The sequence below is a fragment of the Callithrix jacchus genome, chromosome 5 (genome assembly GCF_049354715.1).
Source record: "Callithrix jacchus isolate 240 chromosome 5, calJac240_pri, whole genome shotgun sequence".
Classification (NCBI taxonomy): Eukaryota; Metazoa; Chordata; class Mammalia; order Primates; family Cebidae; genus Callithrix; species Callithrix jacchus.
This window is the reverse complement of record NC_133506.1, coordinates 46,970,241-46,982,633: the sequence shown is the minus strand read 5'-3', so window position 1 is coordinate 46,982,633 and position 12,393 is coordinate 46,970,241. Positions and strand designations below refer to the sequence as shown.

Sequence of the window (12,393 nt, the reverse complement as noted above, 5' to 3'; positions counted from 1 at the left end):
TTTTGCTGGACGATTTTCTTGGAACAGTCTGATGGCAGAGGCTCCCATCACCTGTCCAGAGGACAAATTGATTTTTTAGAACGGAGGCGTGGGTGGTGGAATTCCCTCTTTCCCACTGAGTCATCATATCCTGATATGAGTCATTTTATTACTTGGAGGTCCCCAAAGCTTGTATTTTGAGCTTTGTTTAATAAATATAAATGCATGTGCTTAAAATAATTTTTCTATTTTTGCTAAATTAAGTATTTTTTCATGAATTAGTGCCCTGGAACAATTGGGACCATCTCAGAGCAGACACCTGGCTCCTCCCACCTGTTGCTTTCCCTGGGTTTTTGGTTGTACCCGGCGTGATGTTCTCTGAAACAATAGCCCCGGTATGGGAGTCTCTCTAGATGGGGCTTCCCTCTGGGAAATGTCGGACTACAGGCAGGGCTGGGGCATGACTAAGGCTCTCCGGACCTTTGCCCTCAGTGACTCATATCCCTGGTGTCAGTGACCCCCTGGGCTGGAGCCCACCACTTACCCACAGCTTGGCTGGAACACGAAGCTGTCCTCCAAAGATGTGATCCAGATTGCAACTCCGAAGCCTCCCTGGAGACTGAGAAAATGGTCTTGTTTTCAGGGAGCTCAATATTTGTCTAAACATGCTCCCCTTGTATTTAAGAACAGGCTTTTAAGTCCAAGAATCCTGCATTTCATTCCATTTGCATCCATTTGAAAGAGGACACAGAGAAATGAGTTTTTGTTAGAAAACTTGTTGTGTCTAAGCACTTCCACCGTCAGAAATTGTTCCTGGTGCCAAAGGCCTTTGCGTAATTTCCAGATCAAAGGCTGGATTTTGAATCACCCAGCAGACTTGTCCTGAGGGCTGGATTGGCCTTACACTATGCACCTTGGGACTCAGTTTTCCCATCTCTAAGATGGGGTTGGTGGCGTTTTAGTAGTAGAAGGAGATCAAGGAACTGAAAGTATCAGGCACATAGTAGGTGCTCAGAAAACATCAGCTGCCCTTCTACCTCCACTCTGGGAGCCCATTTGACTTCACACAGGGTTCAGAGGGCAGGGCCATGTTGCTTTCTTGTCTGGGAGAAGAGTCCTTCTTGACAGAGGAGAATTTCTCTCCTGTCCTTACCCTGGAGCCATCAGATTTCTGGAGTCATAGCCTGGCAGCAGGAGGGGGCATATCTAATGGTCTCCTCCCTTCCCTTCCCCATTGTACAGATGGGGAAGCCGAGTCACGCAGTGTGATCATTAGACTTCCTTGAGGTAATGGAGTTTGTCAGTGGAGGGCTGGGCCTGAAACCCCAACTTTCTAGTTCCCAGAGCAGCTGGCTGTCTGAAATGTATGGGGATCATCCATAGATGACAACTCAGGGCTGAGAAGAGTCACATCTAGGGTGGGACAGGGGAGGAGCTGAAATCTGGCCTCTGTGTGAGACTGACCTTGACTGAGCATCCAAACATGCCCTTTTAACCTTGCTCTGCTCTCGCAGACCCTGGTGCAGCCATGTTCATTTTTCAGGTGTGTATTGAGCACCTCCTATGTGCAGTGTGGTGCCAGGCACAGAGGACACATGGCAGGTGAGGTCCCTTCCCTTGGGGTGGACAGTCTGAAACTTGTTTGTAAGCAGGACACTTTTAGATGGGGAAAATGCTATGAAGACAGTGAAGCCAGGTCACAGGCCAGAGAGGGAAGAGGTTGTGGAGTTGGGGGGAAAATATACATATGCACTTAAATTTGAATCCACAACAGTAAGTTTCTTTAGTAAAAGTACGTTCTATACAATGGCAAGGAGTTTGGGATGTACTTGTAGTCAAAAGGTATTCATGGTTTTCTGAAATCCAAGTTTCACTGAACATTCTGTATTTTTTATTGGTTAAATCTGGTATCCCTCGATAGAGAGGTGTCAGGGAGGTCTTCCTGGAAGAGATGGCTTTGAGCAGACCCGTGAAGGTGGGAAAGAAAGAGCCACAAGGACTGCTGGGAGAGTATCCCAGGCAACAGGAACCACCCTGTGCCAAGGCCCCAGCGTGGAGCTGAGCTTAGGGCATTTGAGGAACTGGAAGCAGGTCGGCAACTGGTGAGAGCGAGGGCCGAGCCTGGAGGGGTGCTGCCAGGGGCAGGCCAGGCTGGGCCCTGCAGACATGGCAAGGAGTTTGGATTGATGTCCCAACGCCACAGGTAGTTGGTGGAGGTTTTTGAGCAAGGAAGTGGCATCATCTGCTTGATGGTTAAGAGTGCTCTGGCTGGCTGGGTGTGGTGGCTCACGCCTGTAATCCCAGTCCTTTGGGAGGCCAAGATGGGTGGATCACCTGAGGTGAAGAGATCGAGACCATCCTTACCAACATGGTAAAACCCTGTCTCTACTAAAAATACAAAAACTAACTAGGTGTGGTGGCATGCACCCATAGTCCCAGCTGCTTGGGAAGCTGAGGAAGGAGAATTGCTTGAACTTCGGAGGCAGAAGTCGTAGTGAGCCAAGGTTGTTCCACTGCACTCCAGCCTGGGTGACAGAGCAAGACTCTGTCTCAAAAAAAAAAAAAAAAAAAGAGGGCCTCTGGCCATCTGTATGAATAGTGGACTTGGGGCGGGGACAGCCCTCGTAGAAGCTGGGAGGTGAGTGGGCAGCTACTGCAGTTGTCCCGGTGGGGGATGGTTGGGGGTAAGCCCACGAAAGAAGTAGTGGGGTAGTAGACTCAAGAATCAAGGGACTTCCTCTCCAGAGCTGAGTATATCCATTTGGGCAGCGTTACCATGTCGGGCAGCTGAAATCCTAAGCTAGGGGACCATTCCTGACCCACCCCCACTGCAACCCCTCATCTGCTGGGCTCATTAGGCCCATGCTTCCAGGGAAGACACGTTTTTCTGCTAGTTAGTAGTCATAAAGAGCAGACTGAAATGACTTCAACCATTTTTATTTGGCTAATTTTTAAAAGCAGGGCCAGGACTGGGAAGGATCATGCGCGGTTTTCTAATGCAAGCTGACACTTTGATTTCCTCCCCATTCGCCTCAAGCCCGATGGCATGCTCACAGCCCAGGCGAGGACGGATTTGCCTTCCTCCTCCCAAAAGCTTGCTCATTTCTCCTGGAGGGCTGACACAAGCCCGCAGCTCCTTTCGGCTGACTGCTAAGACTCCAGCCCCAACCCACGGCCAACCCGACTGCTTCCTGGCTGCTTTGTTCCATCACAGGGTTAAAGAATTGCCCACAAAGAGAAACCAAGAAACCAACCGAAGCATCAGGGCCATACATCAGCAAACGTGCTGGCTAGTGATGCCCACGATGCTTGCATCTAGTAGGGGTTTTCTTCTGGAGTTGGTCCTGCAGTAAAGCTAAAGCAAAGGCTATAATGTCAGCCAAGTGTGATGGCTCACGCCTTTATCCCAGCACTTTGGGAGGCTGAGGCAGGAGGATCACCTGACATCAGGAGTTCAAGATCAGCCTGGCCAACATGGTGAAATGTTGTCTCTACTTAAAATACAAAAATTAGCCAGGCGTGGTGCCATGTGACTGTAATCCCAGCTACTCGGAAGCTGAGGCAGGAGGATCTCTTGAACTTGGGAGGTGGAGGTTGCAGTGAGCTGAGATCGTGCCCTGGACCCTAGCCTTGGTGATAGAGTAAGGCCCTGTTTCAAAAAACAAAGGCTATGATGTTACTTTAGACATACCACCCCCCATGTTTTTTTTTTTTTTTTTTTTTTAACTTGCAGAGTTGTGGTAAGTCTTCTCTAGACCTAACCCCTTTGCCCAAAGTGGTTGGCTCGTTTCTCTTCCCCTCTGATTAAGACTTGGAAGGGCCATTTTCATACCGGCTGCCAGTCCTTGTTAATTTTGGATGGGGGAGTTTTGCCTGAACAACTGCTCAAGAGACCGAAGTCCTTTATTTCATCTCAGCCCAGAGCAGTAGATGCGCACATGGTCTTCTCAGTCCTGTTCCATGGGGATAGGTCTGCCTAGCGCCCCAGACCCCAGGTGCGGGTCAGGTGGTAGATTATACGGAGCTCCTGGTCCACTGCACTGGAAATGCTGTCCGGGCTGAGTTGCTTTCATTTTGCTTGATTCCTTGTCTGCACCCATATTCCCAGCTCCTTCATCAGCCATTTCCCAGAAAGGACCCCATAGTGAGGGCTTGGTGACTTCTGCTTGCAGAGTGCAGTGGCTGGAGAGGTCAGTGGTCAGATGTTTCCTGGACTCTGCTGTGGGGTGCACACTGGGGGATTCTGAGGTTAATGTATTCATTTATTCAGCCAGTATTAATTGAGCAACTATTATATACCAGATGCTGTAGAGCTGGATCAAGCAGAGAATGAGATAGATATAGCCCTGCTCTGGGGGAACTCACAGCCTGGGCCGAGGGGAGATAGCAAACCAATAGGTAGCTAAAGTGATGTCAGGCTGAAAGGGAGGAGTAGAAAGTAATAGGGGATGGTGTGGGGTGAGGGGGGTCTCTCTGAGCTGGACCAGAAGGATGGGAAGGGGATGGTCACAGGAGGTCTGAGGAAAAGCATCTTGAGAGGTGGAAACAGCAAGTTCCAAGGCCTGGACCTAGGCAGGTGTGGCTGCTGGGGGGAGAGAAGGCCAGTGTGTCTAATGTAGCTGGGAGGAGAGCTGGGGAGAGAGGCTGGGCCCCCATCTCAGTAGACATAGGAACCTGAGTCCATGTCTCTCTTGAGCCTGGGTGGAATGTCTGGCCCTGCCTCCCCATCTGGGGGTCCCTGGAGGGCCGGAAGGTGTGCGTGGCCCATCTCACGGCCTGGGGTACAGCTGTGCCGGAGCTGAGTCAGAGCTCATGGTCCATGCCCCACTTCCCTCTCAGGCTGTGGCCCTAGAGGGCTCCCGAGAGACAGGAAAGTCCACGGGCAGTTGCTATGTGCCTTTTTCTTAAGAAAAAAACCTTTATTTAAAAATAATAAAAACATAAACAATTAAAGTCGCCCATGATGCTGCGTGTTTCTTGAATCAGTGAAGGGAGGCGTGAAGGTCTCACCTCACTCATTCAGTCCCATCCCCGGGAGGCACAACCATCTGGGTCGCTTGGGGCACAGGCTTTCTAAGTCCAAGCAGACTTATGAATAGACTCACAAAGTGGCATCACGCTGTACATTCCGGGCAGCAGCTTTTTAAAATTTTTAAATCTGCTATCTATCTATCTGTCTGTCTGTCTGTCTGTCTATCTATCTATCTATCTATCTATCTATCATCTATCTATTTATCTATCTATCTATCTGTCTGTCTGTCTATCTATCTATCATCTATCTATTATCTATCTATCTGTCTGTCTATCTATCTATCATCTATCTATCTATCATCTATCTATCTATTATCTATCTGTCTGTCTATCTATCTATCTATCTATCTATCATCTATCTATCTATCTATCATCTATCTATCTATTTATCTATCTATCTGTCTGTCTGTCTATCTATCTATCTATCTATCATCTATCTATTATCTATCTGTCTGTCTATCTATCTATCATCTATCTATCTATCATCTATCTATTATCTATCTATCTATCTGTCTGTCTGTCTATCTATCTATCATCTATCTATCTATCATCTATCTATCATCTATCTATTATCTATCTGTCTGTCTATCATCTATCTATTATCTATCTATCTATCTATCTGTCTATCTATCATCTATCTATCTATCATCTATCTATCTATTATCTATCTATTATCTATCTATCTATTTTGAGATGGAGTTTTGTCGTCCAGGCTGGAGTGCAGTGCCGCGATCTCAGCTCACTGTAACTTCCACCTCTTAGATTCAAGCGATTCTCTTGCCTCAGCCTCCTGAGTAGTTGGGATTACAGGCATGGGCCACCACACCTGGCTAAGTTTTGTATTTTTAGCAGAGAGAGGGTTTCACCATGTTGGCCAGGCTGGTCTCGAACTCTTGACCTCCAGTGATCCACCTGCCTCCAGTGATTGACCTCCTAAAGTGCTGGGATTATAGGTGTGAGCCATGGCACCCAGAAAAATATACTTTTTAATATAACAGGATCATGTTTCCAGGTTAGAAGACACAGGCCTACCTTATTCTAAGGGCTCTTCGACTGATTTTCCATCCAATTACACATGGCCCGTAATCCATTCAGCCAGTCCCCTGCCAGTGAGTACTTTCTATGGCCATTTTATTTATTTGCAATGAGGAATTTAATGCAATGAAATGAAGCAAGAAACTTCAATACCCACCAAAGCACTGGGATCAGGATGGCCCTTCAATTCTTTTTTACTGAAATCAAAACAATGCGAGACTCTAAATTCTAAAATCATAGTAATGATAGCAGCTTTAACTATGGGCTGGGAATTCTACTAAGCATTTCACATAAACTGTTCATTTTAATTCTTGCCACATCTTTTTGAGGTCAGTAATATTAACTTCATCTTTTTTTGTGTGTGTGACAGAGTTTTGCTCTTGTTGCCTAGGCTGGAGTGCAATGCACAATCTCGGCTCACTACAGCCTCCACTTCCAGGATTCTAGTGATTCTCCTGCCTAAGCCTCCCGAGTAGCTGGGATTACAGGCACCCGCCACCATGCCCAGCTATGTTTTTTGTATTTTTAGGAGAGATGGGGTTTCACCATGTTGGTCAGGCTGGTCTTGAACTCCTGACCTCAGGTAGTCCACCTGCCTTGGCATCTCCGAGTGCTGGGATTACAGGTGGTATGTCACTGTGTGCAGCCAAACTTTACCATTTTTGCTTATGAGGAAACTGAGGCATAGAGAGCTGCCACTTGAAGATCATACAGCTAGTAAACTATGAGGACAGAACTTGGACCTGGACAGAGTGACATCTGACTGAGAAAACCCCATCAGTATTTTTTATTTTTGAGATGGAGTCTTGCTCTGCTGCCCAGGCTGGAGTACAGTGGCATGACTCTGCCTCCTGGGTTCCAGCGATTCTCCTGCCTCAGCCTCCTGAGTAGCTGGGATTACAGGTACCCATCACCATGCCTGGCTAATGTTTGTATTTGTAGTAGAGATGGGGTTTCGCCATGTTGGCCAGGCTGGTCTTGAACTCCTGACCTCAAGTGATCCACTCGCGTTGGCCTCCCAAAGTTCTGGCGTTATAGGCGTGAGCCACCGTGCCTGGCCCCGTCAGCATTTGTTTCAAATTCCACTGCTCCATGGGAGTACAATTCAGAGGTGGGGATTAGTGGGTTTTCCAGGCGAGACCTGGATGCAGGATGGAACGGGGAAGAGGAGCCCAGAAAAATGGCCTCGTGGTACCTTGCAAACCGCAGGCTTCCCTCAGAGACCAACCTTCTAGAGTGTGTCTTCCACGTGCTGCATAAAATCGAGAAGGACCACGGATGTAGGCTTTCACTTCCTGTTAGGGACTTGTTCATCCAGACCCGACTGCAGACCCGACTGCAGGGAGTCCAGGTCAGGCCAGATTCTGGCCTGCTCTCTGAGCTTCTGATAACTAAAAGGTGCAAAAGAAAGCAGATGGACCCTTGGCTCATGGTTTAAGTTTTGATTTCTTATTCCTATGAGGTCTTTTTCTCTGTGTCTGTGTTTTTAAAGTTAATGGTGAAAAGACTCACTTTGGAAAGAGAAGGAAAATCAGGCACCATGCTACAGTCTCGCATAACAGACCTCGTCCCTATGTAAATTCCCTCCAGCCCAAGCCTGTAGGCAGAAGTACTGCAATCAGAAAAGGCGACTGGAAAATGTTTATTATTTTCTGATTTTAAAATGCTTGTGTTTTTCTCAATATTGACACATTGTGGAATGTATGCAAAAAATGGTAAGACAGCACTGAAATAATCCATTGCTGCTAACCATAATAACCGATGTTTGTCCAACTTTTTTTTTTTGAGACGGAGTTTTGCTCTTGTTACCCAGGCTGGAGTGCAGTGGCACGATCTCGGCTCACCGCAACCTCTGCCTCCTGGGTTCAGGCAATTCTCCTGCCTCAGCCTCCTGAGTAGCTGGGATTACAGGCATGCGCCACCATGCCCAGCTAATTTTTTGTATTTTTAGTAGAGACGGGGTTTCACCATGTTGACCAGGATGGTCTTGATCTGTTGACCTCGTGATCCACCCGCCTTGGACTCCCAAAGTGCTGGGATTACAGGTGTGAGCCACCGTGCCTGGCCTTTTTTTTTTTGAGACAGTGCTTCACTCTCATTGCCCAGGCTGGAGTGCAATGGCACGATCTGGCTCGCTGCAGCCTCCATCTCCCAGGTTCAAGTAATTCTCCTGCCTTAGCCTCTTTAGTAGCTGGGACTATAGGCATGTGCCACCATGCCCAGATAATTTTTATATTTTTAGTAGAGACAGGATTTCACCATGTTGGCCAGGCTGGTCTTAAACTCCTGACCTCAGGTGATCTGCCCACCTTGGCCTCCCAAAGTGCTGGAATCACAGGTGTGAGCCACCACGCCTGGCCCTGAACATTTATATAATACCCTGCATGGGCCTGTTACCATATTTAATCTTCAGGATGAGCTCATAAGGTATGGGTACTATGATTATCTCCATAGTTTAGAGGAAGAGCAGGAGAGAGTGTCATATCTAAGGTCTCACAGATGATTGGGGCCAGTCAGGGATTTGAAGCTAGGTCTGTCTACTCCAAAGTTTGGGGTACACAGGAGTAAAATGGCAGAGCACTGGGGTGACAGAAGTTGGTTGTGGCCACAGGACATGCCCACAAAGGCTCAGGGTTGCAGTCGGCACGTTGTGGGAGGCCCGGTGGAGAACGCTGGAGAGGGCCAGCGTTTCCTCCTGCACCCTGCAGGCTGCTTTCCCTGACATTTACCAGGCTCTTGAATGCTGTGGGATGTGGCCGCTCACGGCCTCCCTGGGAGGTGTCCCGAGGAAGTGCTGGTTCCCAGGCGCTGGTTTTTGTGGCTGGAGCTCAGAGGAGAGGAACTAGGCAGAGGACCTGCCAGGCACAGGGATCTGAAACTGTGTGAGGAGTGCTGACGCAAGCCAGGCCGCCTGGGTTCAGATCTGGCTTCCCCACAGGATCTGGCTGTGTGACCTTGGCCTGTGCTCTCACCTCTCTGTGCCTAGTGTCCTCCTTTATAAAATGGGGTGAGGAGACCTGCCTCCTAGGGGTGCTGCTCAGATGAGACAAGCCCGTGTGTATGAGGTGCTTAGAGTGACGCCAGGCACATAGCAGCCGTAAGAGTCAGGGGTAAGAACACTGCCAGGAGAGGCTGGAACGAGGGTAGGAGCCGAGTGGTGCAAGACCTCGAGGGCCACAGTGGAGCCTCGATGGTATCCTGAGGGTACAGCGAAGCAGGGGAGGGCTTGAGATCTGCTTCTACATGAATCTTTGTGGTGAGCGACCCCCTAGAGATCCCACCCATATGAGATCTTCCTCCCGCCCCCTTGTTATCTTCTGGTCACCATCTCTTGTGGAACAACCTGGCCCTCTCTTTGAAGCCATCTTCTTTGTTATTAGATAATGTCAGTTGCGTAAAGCCTGTGATTTAATAACGACTGTGGGTCTTTGCACAGCCCCCTTGCTTCTCTGGGCCTCAGTTTCCTCGTCCAGCAGTGCGGGCTGGCTAGTCTCTAAGTGCTTTCAACAGCCCGTGTGCTGGATTCCTGTGGCTGTCAGTGCATGGAGTTTTGTCTGCTGTGTATACACCCCAGAGGTGGGAAAAGGTCTCCTACTTCTTTGTGTTGCATCCCTCCACCTGGAAGGGACAGTCCATGAGAACTTTCATCTTAGTGACAAGGACAGTCCGTGAGAACTCTCCTCTTGGTGACAAGGACAGTCGATGAGAACTCTCCTCTTGGTGACACTCTTCGTGGTGCCGCCATTTTGTATTTTCTGTTTCATCTACCACTTGTTGGTGTGAGCCTAGGAAGAAAGCTTGGAATGGAAGCTTTGTGTGTCCTGCCTAATACTTCCTGACCACATTTCCAGGTGCTTTTTCTCCCTTTATAAACTTCTCAAAATGATCCTTTTTTTTTTTTTCCAAAACAAGCTCCTATAAGTGTGGGGGGGAAAAATGATGCTGTTGGTGGCAGAATTCAAGAATTCATTTGAGGCAAGGGTGACAAACGGAACACCAGCGTGCTACTGTTTCCTCTGTTAATTTCCTGCTTTATCTTCAGGCTTCTAGCTCACTTTGTAGTTGTGGATGAGAACACATTTTTTCGTGAGGGCCCCAGCCTGGTGTGTACAGTCTGCTCCTGGTGGTGACCTCTGCTCATAAAGGGGACATGTGTCCCTGTTGGGTGGTCTTTGACAAATAAGTTTGTCCTGGACTGCTTCTCTACAGGACTTTGCACACTGAAAGTACTCAGGTCTTGATGACTTGAGTTCCAGTCCCTGGATGTCCATCCAGCCATCTTCCCTTGATTCCTTTTGAGCATCAGACATTCCTGTTCGGTTATCTGAGAAAACAATGGGCTTAAGTATTCTGCCCTCATTGAGGGGTGCATCTGATGTTAGCTTCTGAACTTTCCTTGGCCCCAGCAACTGCCTTTGGAGGAGCTTACACTTCTGTCATAAGATGTTTATTAGGCATTTGCACGCGCTGGGTGTTGGGGAGATGGTGATGAATCTGACTTGGTCCCTTCAGCAGGGACCACGGGACGCTGGAGTGAGAGTCAATACATTAACCACCTTTTCTCTTTCCTTTTAGCATAGCCCATATCTTGCTGAGTCATTTCAGGAATTGCACTGTGAGGTCATGATTTGCAGACTTAATTGTGACAGAGGGCTCTTGCGTATTCTTTGCTTATTCCTTGTCAAGATCATCTAGAGAGCAATCACAAGCTTTATGTTAATTTTTCATGGGGGAGGTGGGGAGGAGTTATGTTTAAATAATGCTTGAAATGCAGATTTCATTGGATGAATCTTAAGAGCCAAGACTCTATGGTTTCAAACCTAAGCAGTCACAGAAGATGTTAATAGCTGTGCTTAAAAGTAGGGAGGGGTTCTTTGGTCAGACGTTGGGAAGGGCTACATACTCTAGCCCACCTTGGAGAATTGCTCTGCACAGCAGCGTTAAAGCCTCTGAGAAGTCCTGCAGTGAAGAAAGCCATCTGATGTTGACTCAGCAGTTTCCAAAGCTTATTAGCGTTCAGAATGTTTCCCCTTTCTCATAAAACCATTTAATATCCTCCAGAATCAGTGTTCCACAAAACGCCCTGGAAATACTCGTGGAAATGACTTGTTTCAGCTGAAAACTACCCAATGACCAGTGTAGGTGGTCAGTAAGAGAAATCAAGTATTTGCAAATGCAGTGGGATTTTTTGGCCCAACTTCTTGGCCCCAAACTGGGGAAGTAGTGTTCTGCTTCCGGACAGGAGTTTACCTTGGAGCACAACCTCTTCATCAGTTGCCATGACTCACATGAGATCCAGGCTGTGTGCTGAGGAATGGCGGAGGTGAGCCCTTGTCTTTCTGCTCTTCAGTGACTCCTGAGCCAGAGCACCAATGAAGTCACTGGCTTCCCTCTTAACTTGGGGCTGCATCTTTAAGCTTGTGTTCTCAGACAACCAAGAAGGCAGGTCTGGGATAGGCAGGGACCTGTCACGGTGCTTCTGTAACAGCCTTGGCATATAATAAAGTGTAATATACAACAATGCTTTTAAAAATTATTTATTTATTTATCTTTAAAACAAGGTCTCATTCTGTCACCCCGGCTGGAGTGCAGTGGTGTGATCTTGGTTCGCTGCAACCTCTACATCCTGGGTTCAAGCAATTCTCCTGCCTCAGCCTCTCAAGTAGCTGGGATTACAGGCGTGCGTCACCACGCCTGGCTAATTTTTTTTTTTGTATTTTTAGTGGAGACAGGGTTTCACCATGCTGGCCAGGCTGATCTTGAACTCCTAGCCTAAAGTGATATACCTGCCTTGGCCTCCCAGAGTGCTGGGATTACAGGTGTAAGCCACCTCATCTGGCCCTTAATAATGCCTTTTTTTTTTTTTTGAAGAAAGATCTATAGACATTCAGACATGGAGAAAAAAATTATGATGGTAGGATTCTGGACAGTTTCTATTTTTTTCTTATTTTCTGTTCTTGCCCTGTTTTCTTTCTTTTTGGCTGTTAACATTTCATTTAAAAATTTTTTTAAATATAACTTCAACTTTTTGGATTGGGAAGTACCTGTGGTTTGTTCCATGGGTATATTACGTGACGCTGAGGTTTGGGATATGAATGAGCCTTTCACCCAGGCAGTGAGCATAGTACCCAATCAGTAGATTGTTGGTCCCTGCCTGCTTCCTGACTCCCACCCCTGTTAGTCCTCATGATCTGTTGTTCCTTCTTCATGTCCATATAGACCCAAAGCTTAGCTCTCACTTATAAATGAGAACATGTGGTGTTTAGTTTTCTGTTCCTGCATTAATTTCATTAATTTGCTTAGGATAATGTTGTCTTGTTTTCTATTGTCAACATGTCTTCCTTTTAG

At 47.5% G+C, this 12,393-nt stretch overlaps 1 protein-coding gene across 8 annotated transcripts in view; it reads left to right on the top strand.

The window, feature by feature from the left end:
- NFATC2 (nuclear factor of activated T cells 2) overlaps positions 1-12,393 on the top strand; it is a 179,103-nt gene that overhangs the window by 116,166 nt on the left and 50,544 nt on the right. The gene's annotated exons all lie outside the window — the stretch shown is intronic.